We start from the raw sequence: 21,518 nt of genomic DNA, 5'->3' as shown, positions 1-21,518 counted from the left end.
TTTTTGTTAGTTTAATTGTTAAAATGTATGACCGGAAGATCCTTTGATTTTCAAGGGGCTGATTTCCTCATCAGTGCTTTAGAAAGTTCACACAGCCACAGGCGAGTAGAGCGGGGCAATGGACAACCAATGGCAATAAGGAAAATGAGGTGCCAGAATTTTATTCTAAGCAATGAATAAGGCATTCTGAATTATAACAAAGAAGATGAAGAAATCAAAGTGAAACTTTGTGCCAGAATGAAGCTTTTACATGCTCTAGTATAAATGCTACATCTTATACTTAGAGTATACTCCTTATTATGTAATATCTGTTTGTTTATATTTGTGTTCACATAACTGTTGGTGTAGCAGAGGTATTTGACCTGAGGTTTGCAGTGTGAACATACAGTGCTAACAACAAAAATTATTCTGCCGAAATGGAAACTGTTTTTATTTTTGAAAAAGAAAATTATATCTCTTAAACATATGTCTTTTTTGAATTAAGTTTATCCCCCTTAAAATAACAGTTTCTTTAATAGCTAAATGTGAGGAAATCATATCATACAAATGAGCTCATAAACATTCCCTTTGGTACACATTTTGAACAATAGATCCTAGTCTCCCATATAGTCAAAAATTCCAGGAATGAATTTAAAAGTATTATTTCCATCTCAGTATTTTGGATGAGTGTAAGGAAGATTGGTGTTAATTCTACTATAAATGTTTGTAGAATTCTCCAGTGTAGCATCTGGTTCTGGGCTTTTTGGAGAGGGGTTGATGTTTTTGATTACTGATTCACTCTCCTTACTCATTATTAGTCTGTTCAGATTTTTTATTTTTCCGCGGGTCAGTCTTGGCAGCCTGCTCATTTCCATGAATTTGTCCATTTTCTATAAGTTATCCAAATTGCTTGTGTAAAATTGTTCATAGTATTCTTTTATAATCCTTTTTTATTTCTGTGGTGTCACTTGAAATGTCCCATTTTTCATTTCAAAATTTAGTTACTTGATTCTTCTCCTCTCTCTGTTCTTTAATTATTCCAACTAAAGTTTTGTCAATTTTGTCAACTTATTTAGTTTTGCTGATTTTTTCTTTTTATATTGTCTATTTTTAAAAATTTGTTATTTTTAAAATTTTTTTATTTTAAATAATGAATAATATTTATTATTTCAGTCCTTCTGCTAACTTTGCATTTAGTTTGTTCTTTTTCCTCTTTCTTGTGGCATAAAGTTAGGTTGTTGATTTAAGATTTTTTATTTTTTTAATGTTCACATTTAGAGTTATAAACTTTCCTCTTTGCACTGCTTTTTTTAGACCTTACAAGTTTTGGGATATTCTGCTTTTATTTTTATTTGCCTGAAGATAATTTCTAATTTCCTTTTTGACTTCCTCTTTAACCCATTGGTGACTTAAGTGTGTATCATTTAATTTTCTACATATTCATAACAAATATGCTGTTGATTTCTAGTTTCATTTCATTCTGATCATAAAAGACATTTGGTATAATTACAATATTCTTTACTTTTATTAAGATGTGTTTTGTGTCTTAACATATAGTCTATCCTGAAGAATGTTCCAAGTGTGCTTAAGAAAAATGTATATTCTGCCTTTATTGGATGGAATGTTCTGTATATGTCTGTTAGGTCCAGTTTGTACATAGCATGAAGTCCTTTGTACTTAGTGATCTCATGTTCTGATTGTTCTATCCATCACTGAAAGTGGGGTATTAAAGTCTCCTATTACTATTCTGTTGCTCTTTATTTTGCCCTTCAGTTCTGTCAATGTTTTCTTCCTATATTTAGGAACCGTGAGGTTTAGGGCATAAATATTTATAATTGTTATATCTTCTTGAATAATTGACCCTTTTATCATTATAATGTCTTCTGTCTCTTGTGACAGTTTTTGACTTAGTCTGTTTTATCCGGTATTAATTAATACAGCTACCCTGATCTCTTTTGTTTACCATTTGCATGAAATAGGTTTTTCCGTCTTTTCATGTTTCAGCCTATTTGTGTCATCTAAAGTGAGTCTCTTGTACACAGAATATAAGTAACTATTTTTTAAAAAATCAGTTTAGTCTCAATCTATGGCTTTTGACTGAGAAGCTTAAGCCATTATCATTTAAGGTACTTGCTCATCAGGAAAGAGTTACTACTGCCAATTTATTTATTTATTTACTGTATTCTTTGTAGCTTTTTTTGTACCTTTGTTCCTCTATTACTGCCTTTACTTGTGTTTTGTTGTAATAACAATTTTTGATTCCCTTTTCATTTCCTTATGAGTATATTCTATACATATTTTCTTTGTAGTTACCATTGCAATTACATAAAACATCATAAAATTATAACATTCCACTTTAAAGTGATAACAAGATAACCTTGATTGTATATAAATATTCTACTCTTTATAGTGCCACTCCCCCCTTTTTAATTATTGATGTCAAAAATTACATTTTTAAACATTATATACCCATTAACATAGTTTTATACCAGGTTTTTTAATTTAATGTATATGCACCATAATTACAGTAATCCAAGCTACTCTAGTTGTTCATGTATTTACCTTTACTGAAGAACCTTATATTTTCATTTATGTTATACATTTGTTTCGACCTGGAAGACTTCCTTCAGCATTTCTTGTACAGAAGGCTTAGTGGTAATGAACTGCCTCAACTTTTGTTTATCCAGGAAAGTCTTAATTTCTCCTTCATTTTTAAAGAAAAATTTTCCCAAATATAGTATCCTGGTTGACGGCTCTTCTTTTAGGATTTTGCACATATAATTCCACTCTTCTGGCCTGCAAGATTTCTGCTGAGAATAGTCTTATGAAAGGTTCCTTGTATGAAATAACTTGCTTTATTCTTGCTTCTTTCAAGATTCTTTCTTTGAGCTCAGTCAGTTTTGTTAATATATCAGTGTGATTTTCTTTAGCTTTTTCCTAGTTCTTTCTTGAGCTTCTTGAATTTGCATACCTGTTTCTTTCATCAGATTTGAGAAGTTTGGGGTCACTATTTCTTCAAATAAGCTCTCCTCTCTGCTCCTTTCTTATCTCTTCTCTTCCTGAAATTTCCAAAATGCATATATTGGCTCACTTACAGTGTTCCACAAGCCCCTTAGGTTTTCTTCATTTTTCTTTAGGTTTTTTTTTCTTTTCATTCCTCTGACTTGATGATTTCAAATGACTTGTCTTCAAGTTTACATATTTGTCTTTCTGCATGATCAGGTCTGCTGTTGAACCTTTTTCATGAATCATAATTATTTCATTCTATTGTATTCAGCTACCGTACTCTTGAATTTCAAAATTTTTGTTTATTTCTTTTTGTAGTTTCTCTTTGTTGACATTTTTGTTTTGTTTTTCCAATTGTGTTTTCTTTATTTTGCTTAATTGTATTATCTTTCAGCTCACTGTGCATCTTTATGACAAGTATATATCATTGAACAACTTTATGACAGTTTCCTAAATGTTTTGTTAGGCAACCCATAGGTGTACATTTATTTAAGGTCTTTTCCATGAGATTTTTTTTATTGGGCTATATTTTCTTCTCTTTTATGCCTTGTAATCTTTTGCTGGGATGTCTGCATTCCAGAAACAGTCTCTTTCCTCTGGCTTTGTGTATTGGCTTCTTGTAGGAGAAGACTTTCACCTTCAGTTTTCACTTTCACTTCAGCTAGAAATTCTGGGATCTCTCATATCTTTTCTGATATCTTTCTCTTCTTAGTTTCTATTCATGGAACAGGAACTCTAATGTGTCACAGTGTTAACCTGTTTTCAGCAGGCTTCCAAACTCTGCAGTTGAAAACAGAACACATTAGCACTAGTCTGCCAGTGCTTTGAGTTAGGTAAGACAAAATTCTTTCCCTAAGGCAGCTACCAGATGAGCTAGAATGTGGAATGTATGAACCACTCTTTGTTTCTGTTTTAAAAAAAGAATGTCAAATATAGGATATTTTTTCTTGTTATACGTGTTATGTCACACAGAAGGGTCAAGGGTGCGTACAAGATGCCACAATTTTTCTTCCCCTTTCACTGGAAACTCTTCTTGATTTTACATTGGTTTGGGTGCTGTGGCTTCTCAACTGGTCATTAAAGTTTTCACAGAGACATTCTGGTCCATATATTGTTAACATATTATCTCTGTGGAGAAAGGAGGGCCTGGAGCTTTCTAGTCCATGACCCTGCTGACATCCAGCAACTTTTTTAAACCATTGCTAATTAGTTTTAATGTACTATTTACCCAGAAGCTTCCATTGAATATTACCTAAACTGATGCCTATGTCTAAAAATACTTTAAAGTCTCTTCTTGCCCTTTGGACAAAATTGACGGTAGTATAGATGACAAGGCTCTTCATGATTTGGTCACTGCATAGAATTCCAGATTCATTGCTTCCCTGACATTCTCTGACTCTATGATATAACCAAGACTAAACTTTCAGTTAACATACTCTCTGAAATTTTGCATATAACATTTTATTTTCGTAGGATGTTTTCTTACAACCATCTCCCACACCAACCCCAACTCTAACCTGTCTTTTGCCTAGTTAATCTCTCCTCCCTTATTTTTTCAATATTTCTTTGCCTGCAGTCTCTAATTTTTCATCTGTAACTGTAGACTTAATTTACATCTTCTAATCTTTGTATTTGGTTTTCTGTTCGTTCATTAATTCACTTAAGATAATGGTCTTCAGCTGCATCCATGTTGCTAAAAAGGACGTGATTTTATTCTTTTTAGGGCTGCATAGTATTCCATGGTGTATATGTACCACATTTTTGTTATCCAATTCACCACTGATGGACACCTAGGTTGATTCTATGTCTTTATCATTTATATTTAGATTGATTTGTTTTTCTATGCTATAGGTAATAACTTCTTCATATTTATATATCTGTTTATTGGTTTGCTCATCAAGCATGCCTCAGATGCTTTTTAATTTTCCACTAAATTTTTAATCATAGTGATCAAACTTTTTTATTTTAGAAGTTTCTTTTTATGCTTCATCTTTTGGTTTTTTTCAATTTTTTATTCTTTGTTATCTATATTTTCAGTTGTCTCTTTTATCTCTAAATATTTTACACATCATCTATGTCTTTGGTATTTAAGAAAGATTAGTTTATATTTGTCTGATGATTATCTCTTATAAACATGACTTTCTTGTATGCTTTTAATTTTTAATTTTGAGAAAATGCTCAGGATCATGTTGATGATGAGTCCCTCCACAGAATATGTGCATTTCTTCATATCATGTGCCCAAGGAGCTACTATCTTCATAATATCTTAGTATATTACTGGATTTAGTTTTTTTGATATTCATTGAGTGTTGCTTAATTTTATGTGTCAATTTGACTGGGCTGAGCAATGCTCAGGCAGCATTATTTCTGTGTGTAGCTGTGAGGTTGTTTCCCACCAATATTATATTTGAATTTTATCGCATTTGAATTGATAGACTGAGTAAAGAAGACTCACTTTTGCCAATGGGGATGAGAATAATCTCATCTGTTGAGGGCCCAAATAGAACAAAAAGGTGAAGGAAGAGTTCATACTTCCTCCTTTTTTGGACTGGGACATCTATCATCTCCACTTCGGATATAAAGCCTCTGATTGTTGAGATTCTATCCTCTGAAACTTTCACCACCAACTTTCCTGATTCTCTAACTTGCAGGTGGCATATCATGGGATTTCTCAGCCTCCATAATCATGTGAGTCAATTCTTATAATAAATCTCTACTTTATATATAGATAGATAGATAGATGGATAGATAGATAGATAGATAGATAGATATCTGTTTTTTATTTTTCCTCTGGAGAATCCTGACCAATACACCTTGCTAAAACAAATTTAAGCCCTAAATCTATTTTCACATCCCTGTGTTAGGACAGATTTTTTTCTGGCTTATATTTTTTCCTTGAGGGTCAAAGCTAAATACGATAGTCTGATTTGCACGTTTCACTTGCATTGTTGCTTTTCATAAACAGCCCATAAAATCTAAAACTCTTGGTTTTCTGCTTTTGGCAAACATTATCAGCAATCCTTAAAGTAAATCCTGTTTATTAGTCGGGTTTTCCTGTTCATATTACTGTATATTTTTTTCTTTCCCAATTGGACCCACACTCGTTCACATCTAATAATTTAATAACTTACCATAAGACATTTTTTATTCTCTCAATTCACACATCATTCTGTATTATAAGCTCATTTCAAGGCCTATCTTCCCCATATTTCTCTGGCTGGTTCATAATAAGTGATTAATAAATATATATTAAACAAAACAATGACTGATAAATAAAACGTTGCCTAACATTTGTCTATGTTATACACAGTTGAAAAACATAGCTCCCTAAAATATCTAAGAAGCTCATAAATATATTCTCCTGTTCAAATATAAGTGTATGGTTTTTTCCATGTTTAAATAAATTAACCAAACTTAACTAGTTGGTATAATAGACAAATATGGTATTAAAAAAGCTGTATTCAAAGATAAAGGAACTTGTTACATATGTTCCATCAATGGAGCTAATCTTACAACATTCCAAGCTGTGTCTTTAGAAGAACATCCAAGTGGATAAAAAGCCAAACTTTAGTGTGCTTATACAACCTCTGGCCTTCCACTGCAAAAAGCTTTTAATATTTAGATCTTGCACAAAAATGTTTTTTGTAGAGAATGTCATAGTTATGGCATACCTAACTTTATCAGAAGAGTTTCTGACTTAGCTCTCTAGCAAAGGAAATGTGCAATAGTAACAGAGGAAAGAAAGAAAATTTAATCAGATCATCTGCAAGAGAATAATACTTAGAAATAGCAACCATTGTATTTTTTCTTAGGTTTTTATGCCATTTTCTCCTTCCTGTCACATTTGGAAAAGTAAGAAATCCACCATACTCCTCTCAAGAAGAGGATAATAGCAAAGAACACACAAAAATTCACTTTTTAACTTCTGTATCAGGCATAAAATAAGAAATTTTGGAAGATGATGTGACTATTCAGAATCAGTGTTCCTCATTAACGTTACTTCAAACTTGTAAAACTAGGTAAAGCTTTCCTGTACTGTTGGAAGGGAGAAAGCGTTAAGCAGGGAAAGAAGAAAGTTTACGATCTGGTGGGTTCTTTCCATGTCCTTCCCTTGCCAAATATTAGTGATAGAAATGCAAAAATCTCATAAACTCATAATTGAAGCTAAGGTAGTCAGAATAGAGAAGACAGAAAATTTGTAATACTAGATAAACTAATTAGAGTCAATTTCTGGTCTGAATCAACTCAGGCTTCAAAAAAATTCTTAGAAATGTTTTAATTGATTAAGGTATGTCCAACCATATAGAGTTTACTGCAATCAAATATATAGAAAGCTGACTACGATTTTGAGAAAGCCGCACTATTCAAAGAGCTTCATGGGGATTAAAAGTGATTGTTACATTGGGGCACAGTGGTTCATGACTGTTATTCCAGTACTTTGGGAGGCTGAGGAGGGAGAATCACTTGAGCCCAGGAATCTGAGACCAACCTGGGTAACATAGTGAGACTTCATCTCTATAAAAAATAAAAATTTTTCTGGCCATGGTGGCACACGCCTGTAGACCCTGCTACTCAGGAGGCTGAGGTGGGAGGATGGCTTGAGCCCAGGAGGTCAAAGCTAAATGATTTGTGATCATGCCTCTGCACTCCAGCCTGGGTGACAGAGGGAGACTTTGTCTCAAACAAACAAACAAACAAACAAAAACAAACTCCACTCTGCTCCCTGTAGGTGGGTTGGGGAGACAAAAAGTTCCAACCCTCTAATCACAAGGTTGATTTCCTTGGCAACCAACCTCCCTCCTGAGGCTATATAGGAGCCCCATCAGTCATCTCACTAGCACATGAAAAGATACTTATCATTTTGGAGATTCCAAGGGTTTTGAAAGCCATGTGCCAGGAAACTGGGATGAATTTCATATATATAAACATGTATATATATACACACACAAGTATATATATATATGTATATATATATACACACACATATATATACATGTATATATATACATATACATATATATAAATGTTACAGGTAGTTAAAAAGGAGAAGGGCAGGAGAGAGCTCCTCCCCAACCCACTAGATGGTGATGGTTTGGCAATTATCACATTGCTTCTGTAAGAATGATAATTCAACAGCCTGGGAGAGAAAAATCTCCTGATGGTCTGCACCTATTAAAACATTAAAAGTGTTCATTGAATGCAGGCCCCAAGGAGAAGCAGCCTCCTGATCATGAATGTTAATAAATAAAAATGGCAAAGTATGATCTTCCCAGGGCACACACCACCAGACAAGGGAAGAAAGCCTCAGACGGACGTGTGTATAATTCCCTAAACACACTGCCCGTGCTCAATTCCATAGGGTAAGGAAAACACTGTGCACGCAGGAAGCCCACCCTAAGGGAAGAATCATGCAAGAGAGAAGACTTTGTAAAGTCCTAGAGTCAAGGTTAAAGGGGCTTCTTCTTTCTTCTCTTTTTCTCTCTTTGACCTTCAGGTGCCCACTTGGATCTCTTCAAAGCAAATTTTCCTTTCTTTCCTGTTCTAAAGACTTTTAAAATAAACTTCTGTTCCTGCTCTGGAACTTGCCTAAGTCTCATTTTCTGCTTTACGCCCCCAGTCGAATTCTTTCTTCTGAAGAAGCAAGGACTGAATTTGCTACAGACCTGTACAGATACGCTGCTGGTAACTCTCGGGGTGACTCGGATCTCTTCCACTGGCAATATAAATATATATCTTATTTTAAATCAAAATGTCATAATCACCAAAACTAATGTAGTCACTTATGCCCATGTAGTGAAACCTCCATAAAAACCATTAACCTACAGGATTCTGAGAGCTTCCGGGTTGGTAAATGCACCCGTGCTTGAGAGCAGGATACCTCCACCCCTAGCTCCCAGGACAGGAGCTCCTGTGCTCAGGACCCATCCAGATCTTACCCTTCTTTATTTCTATTCTTTATAATATCATTTACAATAAACTGATAATGATAGGTAAACTGCTTTCTCAAAGTTTTATGAGCCATTCTAGCAAAATTAATGAACCCAAGGAAGGATTTATGGGAACCTCCAAATTATAGCTAGTTGGCTGGAAGTACAGGAAGTCCAGGACTTGCAATTGGTGTGGGAAGTGGGAGAAATCCTGTGGCACTGAGCCCTTAACCTGTAGGGTCTGAAGCTAACTCTGGGGAGGTAGTATTTGAATTGAATTGAATTGGTGTTTGGAGGTTAGAGAATTTATTCTTGGTGTGAAAACAATCCCATGTTATTGGAATCAGAAGTGTTACAAGTAGTGTAAACCAAAAATTAAATTCCAAACACCCCCAGCCAACTGAATGTAACCATCTCTTGCCCAAGGCAATCTAAAAGAAACCTGAAAAACTAGTTCAGACCATGAAGGAAGCGGAGGTCAGACATACCTTGTTATGACCAACATTAACATTACAGTAGAAATCATAAGACTAACAAAACAGACTCTGTAGCGATAAGATACTCAACTCCAACCCAACTCTAGTATAGCATCACACAACAGATAGCAAGTCCTTAAGGAAATCAAAGCATTTTATCTCAAAATAATATTACCTTTGACACAATTTGAAGTAGCCCTGCAAAGCTCTCTGTTATGGGGGAAATTTGCATTCTGTGAAGAATCTCCTTCCCTTACTAGATCTTTCCCCAAGAACCTGACACGTTTTAAGGTTAAATAAGAGACATTTACCACCTATTCTCTCTAAAGCTTGTTACTTAGAGGCTTCAGCTGCATAACAAGAACGTTAGCTTCCACAATCCCCCTAATCTTAACTCAAGCATTTCTTTATGCTGACTTCAACTCTTCAGGCAAAGCTTAACTCTTATAACAATAGTGAATCAAGAAATCTTTGTCTTCACCTATGACCTGGAAGCACCCCCTCTCTTTTGAGATGTCCTGTCTTTCCAGGCTGAACCAATGTCTACCTTGCCTGTATTAATTTATGTCTTCATCTGTAACTTCTGTCTTCCTAATAAAACCAAGCTGTAACCCAACCACCTTGGGCACCTGTTCTCAGGACCTCCTGGGGCTGTGTCACAGGCCTTGGTCACTCAAATATGAGTCTCAGGATAAATGTCATTAAATATTGTACAGAGCTTGGCTTTTTGTCAATAGTAGAAATAGTTTATAACCTTTTATCACTGATATCTATGTTAATCCATGAATCATGAGCTTTCATATATTTCCAGATTACAAACTACTGTAGGGAATAATCTGTGTTTACTAATATTTCTTATATTTTCCTGAGTAACACATGGCAGGGAATCCAGATCAATAAATGTCTCCTAAGGCTTCTCTGAGGTGCTTGAGAGTTTAGGACAAGCTAAGATATCAAGTCCACACTCTTAGAGCTAATAATCTTTTTTTATTTAACACAGGAAGAATAAAGTATCAGAATGGAACTAATTTTCTGAAAGGATTGAGGAGAAATAATCAAGCATAGTATTCTAAGAGGCAACAATAACATTTTTAAAGTAAATTGCAAATTGTTAAGATGAGTTCTAAGTCAGAAAAGTCAATAGACATTGGTAACATGCTGAGATACTGTATAAATGTCATTGAGTCGCTGAGAGTTTTTTGAATAAAGCCTGCTGATTTAGGTCAATGTTAAGAAATATAGACCAAAAAAAACAAAAAACATGACAATCCTTAAAATTGTTATTCTTCTACTGTATGAACACTGATCATCCCAGTTTCCTAGTTGTGGCAAAAAAAAAAAAAGGAGCTTAAAGATTAGCTGTTGAATTTTCATCACAACTTTATGAACCTAGTAACAGAAAATGTGTCTTTTGAATACTTGTAAGAACTGAATTATATGCATCATTATTAATTTTTCAAAGTTGATAGTTTAATAAGAACTGGCCATTCCCAAGCAACATATTAAAGTACCATTTTTTAACCTATCTTTCTTCCTATTAGACCGTGATAATAGGTCCAGCCAGAGACTGTGTCATTTTTTAAAATAAGCCGAGATATAGAACTATGCCTACAACAGAAGAGATGCTTACATATAATTACGTATAGTAAATGCTGAATACTTGAATTGATGAACTTAAGACTAAAGCTGAGCCAGTTTCTTTCTGACTACTCTCCTATAAGTACCGTGCATGTACTATGCACATGGAAACATCTTTGCCATTCTTTCTTTGTTAATGAAACATTGAGCTTTATAGTAGTGAGTGAATGTTAAAGTATTGACTTATCTATTTTACTTCTATGAATAAGTTTTTATTTGGGCTCAAATAGTGAAATCGTGGCCACTCTTGAAATTCACACAGTAGAAATATGGGAGGATTATGATGAACTCTTTTGAAGTGTTTATTTAACATTACTGCCCCAAGAGCATAATACCAATTGGCAATGCTAGCCTGAGTAATTTGGTGTCATAAAGCTTTGCATGGCAGAACAAAAGTGGCTTCCAATATCCTGTTTATTGTTAGTTTCCAGGACAAAACATTTATCATTTCCAAGTAAAAGAAAATCACTTTTGGAAGTTGGAAATTTTTAATGAAAACATAAGTAAAAGAGTATCTTGCTATTTCTTCTATAAAATCCCACAAAGGCCCAGGTGTTGAAACATATTTACAAAACATGCCATAGGCAGAAACAGAACAAGTGTTGTGATGGACAACTGAGGCAGCAGGTATTGCAGGGCAGGACTGAAAAACATTTCTACGAAACTATGTTGCACCATACAACACCTGCTACTATTAATTAGAAAACTGAATTCTCTCCCTGAGTCAATATTTATATTTCTCTTTGTATCTATTACACATTACTTTTCTCATCCATTACAAGTTAAAATAGTTTTGAAAAAGACACTATAGAATAATGGAAAAGCTCAGGATTGGGAATAAAGACATAGGGGTAGGAAGAAGGAATAGGGACTAACATTTTTTCAGTAATGGACCACATGAGAAGCACTTTTACAAATATTATCTAATTCAATTTAATCCCTCCAACATCCTAGAGACAAAGTTGTAGTCCACTTTCACAGATGGGAAATAGGTTCAGAGAGGTTATGGAAACTAGCCATTTTGTTGCAGACATGTTTTACACCAGCCTCCAAACTCTGTTCCTCCTGCTGCTGCTAATGAGCTGTATGAACTTTTGTGAATTACATTCCCATAATCTACGCTTTGGTTTCCTCTTCTGTTGTATTTGGTTAATACCATTGATCTAGGTGTTTTTAAGTGTCATTTTGATGATAAAATTAGATAACGTTTAAATGTATTTTTATCAAGAAGAAGCACTATGAAATACAGGTTACTTTGCACTCACATCTGATTTACAGTACTTATAATAGAAGAAGGGCCACTGCATTACTATTCTTGGCCTGTCTCTGCTTCCTTGTCTCCATTTAACACATATGAAGCCACCCAATCTTACTTTGCTAACACTAGCAGTAAAGCTTTTAAAACGTGATTTTAATATACCTAACTCCTTTTCTCTCTCATTTCAGAATTTAAGAGGAAGGGGTTTATTCTTTTTTACTTTCTTTGAAATTTATTATTGCCCTCCCTGTTGACTCATCCTTTACTTTCACCTACCAATTGGTAGACCTAAGTTCCTCAGAAATGTCATAGTTTGGACAATTGACATAATTTTTAACCTCATGAACAATCTATTTTAAAGTAGTTATATTTATAACTTTAATCTTGACTCTTACAAATAAAGTCAGACCCTTGTATTAAAAAATAAGAAAAAATATTTGTGGACATATTTTAAATAACCGTACATTTGTATTGTTTATTCAGGCACTAAACTTTCATATTTGATAGCAACAAAATGCACTTACAATCTGTAAACATATGGAAGATTAAGCATATGGTTATTAAAATATCGATTTATTGTTCTCTAGTACAATATATTTTCCTAATGAGGTTTTTCATGGAGTTTAATGTGATGGTTAAATAAACTAAATTGCAAAAGAAAATGTAGAGTTTTAGTAAGCAATATCTGACATATATGAAATCTTAAGTAATCCCTGCCATAGAAAACTATACCCAGACTCAAAAATATATTTAAAAATTATTACTAATCACAAAACAAAATAATAACAAATATGATTACTTTACATTCATTGATACGAATACAGCGTCTATAACTATTTATCTGAGAACTATTTCCCTTTTGGAATATTCAATAGATGTTTCATATTTCATTTTGTTAATGTGAAGAAAAGGTCCCGATTATTCTTGTATGCTTAGACATCTGTCTACTACTTTGAGGCTCAGGTTGATATAATTAGTATGTGTGCATCCTTTTTGGTACATATCCTGAAGTGGATACCATGGCTATAAAAGTGCCAAGTCTCAGAAAAATTGTCTTAACCTCTTTTACATTTCCTCTGACATTAAAATTTCTGATGATTAGTTGGTTCAAAGGCCCAGTTTACGTAAGATTTAAATGCCATTCAGAGAATTACAGAATTTAAAATGTGTAAGGAACTATCAAGATCCTTTTGTTCATTAATGTGACAATCTCTAATCATTTGCATAGCAATTAGGGATTTTCCTCTTATCTTTTTATGATGTGTACCACTATGTACCTAAGTTTTTCAAAAAATTGCTTTTTTACAAAATGAATACATGAAGGACAGATATTTTAAAACAACCTTATATCAAAGTTTTAATAGAATATTAACTCATATAAAGATAAATTAATGTTAAAATAAATTATATAGGTCTATGTGTACAAAGAAGATGAATTGTATAGGTCTATGTGAATAAAGAAAATAGATTATAATTAAAATAAATTTTATGTTAAATACATACACACATAAACATCGACTCTCTAAGTCATGTCTATTATAGTAGTAGGATAGATATATACTGTAAATAATAATCTTCTTGAAAAATACTCATTGTGTTTATCTTACTGTCCTCCATATTAGGATATCTATGAGAACAAGCATGAGCAAATATCTTTATTCCTGTAGTGTTTGCTCACTGAACATAGTTGTACACTTAGAGAGTAAATATTTCTTCCAAGTATTAAAATAACTTTTAAAATAGATTTAAATGAAGTTTTGGAAACTATCAGATTATTTAATACAAATAAACTTAACAGATAAACCATGAAAAGATATACTCATCAAAATAAGTGAGTATAGAAGAGTACTCTCTAGTTATGCGATTACAAAGATCAAACTGAGTGATGACTCAAGTGGTCACACATTGTCACAGGTTTTGGTGTGAGTGGCTATTCTTTTTTTTTTACTTTTAAGTTGAGGGGTACAAGTGCAGGTTTGTTACATAGGTAAACTTTTGTAATGGGGGTTGTTGTACAGATTATTTAATCACGCAAGTATTAAGCCTAGTACTCATTCGTTATTTTTCCTGATCCTCTCCTTACTCCCACCCTCCACCCTCTGATATGCCCCAGTATGTGTTGTTTCCCTCTATGTGTTCTGATGATTTAGTTTCCACATATAAGTGAGAACATGCAGGACTTGGTTTCTGTTCCTGCATTAGTTTGCTAAGGATAACGGCCTCCAGCTCCACCCATGTCCCTGCAAAGCACATGATCTCATTCTTTTATTTGGTTGCATAGTATTCCATGATGTATATGTACCACATTTTCTTTATTCGGTCTATCATTGATGGGCACTTAGGTTGATTCCATGTCTTTGCTATTGTGAATAGTGCTGCAATGAACATACCCATACATGTGTCTTTATAATAAAATGATTTATATTTCTTTGAGTACTTTACCCAGTAATGAGATTGCTGGGTCAAATGGTATTTCTGGCTTTAGGTCTTTGAGAAATTGCCATACTGTCTTCCACAATGACTGAACTAATTTACCCTCCCACCAACGATGTATATGAATTTCTTTCTCTCCACAACCTTGCCGGCATCAGTTATTTTTTGACTTTTAATAGTAGCCATTCTCGTTGGTGTGAGATGGTATCTCATTATGATTTTGATTCACATTTTTCTAATGATCAGTGATTTTGAGCTTTTTTTCACATGATTGTGCTGCATATATTTTGAGAAGTGTCTGTTCATGTCCTTTGCCCACTTTTTAATGGAGTTGTTTGTTCTTTTTTATTGTAAATTTGTTTAAGTTCCTTATAGATGCTGGATATGGAACCTTTGTCGGATACATAGTTTGCAAAAATTTTCTCCCATTCTGGAGGTTGTCTGTTTACTCTGTTGATAGTTTTCTTGCTGTGCAGAAGCTCTTTTATTTAATTAGATCACATTTGTCAAATTTCGCTTTTGTTGCAATTGCTTTTGGCATCTTCATTATGAAATCTTTGTGCTGAATGGTATTTCCTAGGTTGTCTTCCAGGGTTTTAATACTTTTGGGTTTTACATTTAAGTCTTTATTCCATCTTGAGTTGATGTTTATGAATGGTGTAAGGAAGGGGTCCACTTTTAATCTTTTGCATATGGCTAGCCAGTTCTCTCAGCACCATTTATTGAATAGGGAGTCCTTTCCCCATTGCTTGTTTTGTTATGTTTTTCAAAGATCAGATAGTTGTAGGTGTGTGGACTTATTTTGGGGGTCTCTATTCTGTTCCATTTGTCTATGCATCTACCAGTACCTCGCTGTTTTTGTTACTGTAGCCCTGTAGCCTGTAGCCCTGTAGACCTGTAGCTCTGTAGTATAGTTTGAAGTCAGGTGGCATGATGCCTCCAGCTTTGCTCTTTTTGTTTAGGATTGCCTTGGCTATTCAGGCTCTTTTTTGGTTCTGTATGAATTTTAAAATAGTTTTTTTCTAGTTCTGTGAAGAATCTCAATGGTAGTTTAATGGGAATAAGATTGATTCTATAAATTGCTTTGGGCAGCACGGCCATTTAAACGATATCAGTTCTTCCTGTCCATGAACATGGAATGTTTTTCCATTTGTTTTTGTCATCTCTGATTCCTTTGAGCAGTGTTTTGTAGTTCTCCTTTGTAGTTCTACAGTGTTTTGTAGAGATCTTTCACCTCCCTAGTTAGCTGTATTCCTAGGAATTTTATTCTTTTTGTGGCAATCATGAATGGGAGTATGTTCTTGATTTGGCTCTCATCTTGACTGTTGATGATGTATAAAAATTCTAGTGATTTTTGCATATTGATTTTGTATGCTGAGGCTTTATTGAAGTTGTTTATCAGATTAAGAAGCTTTTGGGCTGAGACTGTGAAGTTTTCTAGGTATAGAATCATGTCATCTGGAAACAGGGATTGTTTGACTATGAAGTTTTCTAGATATAGAATCATGTCATCTGGAAACAGGTATCGTTTGACTTCCTGTCTTCCTACTTAGATGCCCTTTATTTCTTTGTCTTGCCTGACTACCCTGACTAGGACTTCCAGTACTATGTCAAATAGGAGTGGTGAGAGAAGGCATCCTTTTTTTGTGCCAGTTTTCAAGTGGAATGCTTCCAGATTTTGCCCATTTAGGATTATGTTGGCTGTGGGTTTGTCGTATATGGCTCTTATTATTTTGAGGTATGTTCTTTCAAAACATAGTTTATTGAGACTTTTTAGCATGAAAAGATGTTGAATTTTATCAAAAGCCTTTCCTGCAATTATTGAGATAATCGTGTGGTTTTTGTCTTCAGTTCTGTTTATGTGATGAATCATATGAAACATACATTGAACTAACCTTTCATCCCAAGGGTACTTGATTATGGTAGGTAAGTTTTTGTTGTGCTGCTGAATTCTGTTTGCCAGTGTTTTGTTGAGGATTTTTATATCAATGATCATCAAGGATATTGGCCTGAAGTTTTCTTTTTTTGTCGTGTCTCTGCCAGGTTTTGCTGTCAGGATGATGCTGGCCTTATAGAATAAATTAAGGAGGAGTCCCTCCTTTCCAAGTTTTTAGATTAGTTTCAGTAGGAATGGCACCAACTCTTATTTGTACATCTGGTAAAATTCAGCTGTAAATCTGTCTGGTCCTGGGCTTTTTTTTTTTTTTATTGGTAGGCTATTTATTAATGCCTCAATTTCAGAGCTTACTACTAGTCTGTTCAGGGATTCAACTTCTTCCTGGTTCAATAGTGGCTAACTAAATTGGTATCATACTCCAGTGGAAAAGCTTCCAGATTTTGCCCATTTAGGATCATGTTGGCTGTGGGTTTGTCGTATATGGCTCTTATTATTTTGAGGTATGTTCTTTCAAAACCTAGTTGAATCGTGTTCCTGGTTCAGTCGTGGCTAACTAATTTGATATCATACTCCAGTGGAAAAGCCTTTTTGATAACTTTTACAGCTTTATGTGAAAAGACCGTGTTTTTTGTATAATGCTACTCAAATGACTGTTCTCATAAACAAACAAAACAATTCTGTTACTCAGATATCTTTTTCTCTGTATTTCAAAATATCCCTTTAAAAAAAAATGGCACATAGAACAATGACTCCTGGCCCACACTGTTGATTCCAAACAGATCGACTTTCAGCATCTTTACACTGTAACTATTTGCTTCCTAAATTTATAATGAGAATGGCCACTGAAGAGCTAGTGAACAAACTTGAAACAAAATGCGTGTCAGGGAAAAGAGAATCTACAGATCCTTATCTTTATACCTATAACTTGACAACCCTGTCTCAGAGCACCTACCTACATATTCACTATCCTTCAAAATCCTTCATCCTCAAGCCACTCAAATGTATCTATACATATACCCATTAAGTTGAATATGAATATGAATATACATTTTTCTAAGTTTCATGAAAAGATCAATTGCTCTTGGAATCTTTACATCTTTACACATAAAGGATAAGAGTAAAAAGGCCTGTAAATTGCCTAATGTCAAAGACAGATGGTTAGTAAAGGGTTCATTTGTCTCCACTTATCCTTGTTTACTGTAAGAGTCTCATTCTGATCTACAGTTGTATTCTTATTTAAACACACTCACCGTACAATACAGCATAACGGCAGTGAATGCCAATGTATAGGAGGCACACATTTGTCACTGTTGCTTGGCAACTACTGACAGGTACTGTGTATTGGAGAGTTGGGGTACAAAGCAATAAGTGAAAGTTTTATCAGCTCCATTGACTTCAGGTGGGAGAAAACTGTCTTCAATATAAAAATGACTCCTTTGGATTTTGAAAAAGATACAGAAAAGTAAGTTTATTTCTCTATTTTTAAAAATGAAGCAAAATCAACCATTATATTGTGATAGACCAGTAAGTCATTTCATGAAAAATTAGCTGATTGTTGGTGAAAAGAAGAAATGAATATACCTAACAAATCAGTCCTTGAGTGTACTCTCATTGTAGTGAGGTGAACTACTGATAATGTTTTTGATCACATTTCTTTTCTCCTTTTTATTTCCAGATTGAGAAAAAAAAAAGCCTTATTAGCGTGCATTTTTTTATATTGGTCCAAAACATACACCTTTTTTGTATTTTAAAGGATTGTATTCCTTTCTCCACAATGCATATCATATAGTTGGCTAATATTTTAAAATCATAAACAAAAGAAAAGATTGAAACAAGCATGGCTTGGGCCATTACTCTTAATAGGTATTTTAGCTTTGACTTTTTCAGATCACACTATTTCATCTGGCTTACTGAAATTGCTATTTCCTATAATATTTATGGCTATCTCTGCTTATACTTTTCTAACTTTCAGTTTTAGAACACTTGTTTCCTTCCAAATATTTACCTTAATTTTTTAGGTTAGGTAGTCAAACATAATCACTCATACATTTACAGAAAGATACATATTTTTAAACAGGCTATTGTCAGATGTTGCCAGAGATATAAAACATGATATCAGAGAAAAATTCATACCCAACACTTTGAGACTATAATTATATATTCAAAGCTCAAATGCTATGGAATTTGAGATTTTGAATCCTATCGCTGATACTTTTAAATACCATCTTTCTAATTACTTCACCCATGAGAAATTGTCATGAGCTACATTAAAAAAATAAATAAATAAAAAGAAAGAAAGAAGATGTAAAGGCAACCCCTACGCTTGCTTTCATGAGTTTAGGAGGAGAGTGATTAAATTGGTGGGAGGGGCACAATTATCTGTTTCTTATTCTCTGGTTTGTGTTGCATTTCCCACAAAAGAGAAAACTAAAGAAAATAGATGATTCTAAAATATTTTTTTCACTTAACAAATGTTCATTCACCATTTCCTACATTCCAGTACTAGCCTGCTTTTATAGATAAGAAAACAGGTTCTTAGAGGTTCAATAACTTGACCAGCAATAACTGTTAGCCAGTGATAGAGTGCAGACAAGACCAAGCCTGTCAATTTGAAGCCTAAAATCTTAACCCCTAAATTTCATTGGCTCTTAGGATCTCAGCTCATCTGAGGGTCCAAATAAAGGAATTATTCTATCCTTTTCTGTATTTGACCATAATATTCTGTAGGAACCTGAAATTTCCAGTTCATGGGTCATTTCTGGAATTGAGTCTGCATTTCTAATCCAAATTAATGAGTTCAACTGCAGCATATTAAGCCGGCATTGTCTCTTTAAATTGTCCACTTTTCCTACTGTTTCATTCTACTTTCATGTTCTGCTGTGAAGAATTGTCTTCACCTTCCAGACTGGGCAATTTAGCCTAGTAAAAAATAGATCTGCTGGGCACGGTGGTTTGCCTATAGTAATCCCAGCACTTTGGGTGGCTGACACAGGAGGATAGCTAAAGACCAGATGCTCAAGAATACCCTGTGAACATAGTCAGACCCCATATCTACAAAAAAGTGAAAAAAGATAGCCAGGCATGGTGGCTCCTGCAGTTCCAGGTACTGGAAGGCTACTGCGAGAGAATCCCTTGAGCCCAGGAGGTAGAGGCTGCAGTGAGCTATGATCATACCACTGCACTTCAGCCTCTGCAACACAGTGAGACATTGTCAAAAAAAAAAAAAGGAACAAAGCAAAGAAAAAATAGATCCACTCATCATCCAATCTCTGTCAGATTTCTTTGAATATCTCATAATAAAAGCCATTTAAGAAGTATAAATTTTACAAACTTAAGTCCTTTATAGAAATGTTGAACTTCTCCATAATTCACTTGCTTTCATTCTTTTGTGGAACAGACCCAATCATTGAACACACTTTTGTGGATGAATAACATGGATTGATTTAAGAAATTGACTTTACATGCTCTTAGTTTATTGTACTTGATGTAAGCTGTTGAAAGTTGCTTAAGGGAGACTGAAATTTCATTTCAAAGTTTTCCCATCACAAATTTATGTTATCTAACTTAAAGAGAGTAAATTGTTCCCAGAACACTGTGACTATTTTATTTCAGTATTATAAAACACTAGAGGTTTAATAGAGAGAAATAAATAAATAAATAGTTCCAGTTAATACTAGGTCTTTTTTTTTTTGGCTTCTAGCCATAAACAGAATTCTATACATTTGTCTGGAAAATGCTAATTAACAGAAAGTTCTCTCTGTCCTTAAAAATTGTGAAGGAAGACACTTTAAGTAAGGGCAGATAAATTAATAGAGGTCATTAGCTTTGTCATATTTGAATTAGCTATGATTGGTATTTCTTGATATAACATAATCAGTAAGAACTCATATGAGTTTAGATTACAGGCAATGATAATATATAATAATATACCCAGGTAAATAGACATAAAGGAATACAAGTTTTTACCTGCAAACACTCAATCTAGATCTTGACTGAAAACTTGAAATATATTTGATGACATAATCAGAATGTCAGGATATCTTGATCTGTCTATAAATGTGGCATAAAAGAATAAACATATCATTAAGATAGGAGTTGGGATCACTTTTTACCTTTATTATCAAATAAGTAAAATAACAGTCATAAATAAGTAAAATTAAAATATTTGGTGGAGGGCAACAAAATCATCTGTAATTTAAAGAAAAAATGTGAAATTCCATTTATTACAATAAATAACAGATAATCATTTCTTTTACATTATAGCTCCTTTGAGTGGTCTTTGACTAGCCCTCCTCAAACGCTGAATAATCACACTATGTTAGTAATAGGACTGACATTCTGAGGAAGCGTCTGTCTGCAATAGGCACACATTTCAAAGAGCAAAATCTTCTTGCAAAATATAGCATGGCTATTAGCAGTTACCTATGCTTCAGATGTAAGAGTTCCCTTGGAGAGCCAATCCATAGAGAGACCAATGATGCCCATTAGACTAACAAATATTTCGAGTTTTGGTCATCCATAGGCTGCCCTTGGTTGTCATTTGGTCTGAAAGACTGAATCTCTCTACCTGAACCGCAGCTTGATAACTGGGAATTCATTGTTTATGCACGGACCGCTCGTATGACCAGTGACTGCTGACTGAGGCCTGTGGTTCCCGGATTAGTTTCTTGCACTAGGTCTCCAATTACCACAGTCAGTGGAGATTTCCAGACTGCTTGGACACCAGGCCTCTTCTGTTTACTGGAACAGCTCTATGGGGTAGATCCACTCTATGTACCTTTTTTCTTTTTAATTGTTAAAAATGTTTTCATTCTTTGATAACTTAGTTGTGAATCAAGCAAATTTATAACTAGCAAACAAGCTTTCAGTTATGGAACATCTTTATGCATCTCTATTAATGCCAA

At 34.1% G+C, this 21,518-nt stretch overlaps 1 long non-coding RNA gene across 1 annotated transcript in view; it reads right to left on the bottom strand.

The window, feature by feature from the left end:
• LOC129047817 (uncharacterized) overlaps positions 1 to 21,518 on the bottom strand; it is a 1,037,663-nt gene that overhangs the window by 105,639 nt on the left and 910,506 nt on the right. Inside the window, exon 8 of the long non-coding RNA XR_010136497.1 lies at positions 20,581 to 20,664. This is a non-coding gene — a long non-coding RNA (uncharacterized LOC129047817). The remainder of the gene's footprint in view (positions 1 to 20,580; positions 20,665 to 21,518) is intronic.

This window comes from Pongo abelii, chromosome 13 (genome assembly GCF_028885655.2).
Source record: "Pongo abelii isolate AG06213 chromosome 13, NHGRI_mPonAbe1-v2.0_pri, whole genome shotgun sequence".
In the NCBI taxonomy this organism is placed as follows: Eukaryota; Metazoa; Chordata; class Mammalia; order Primates; family Hominidae; genus Pongo; species Pongo abelii.
This window is presented reverse-complemented; position numbering and strand designations above follow the sequence as displayed.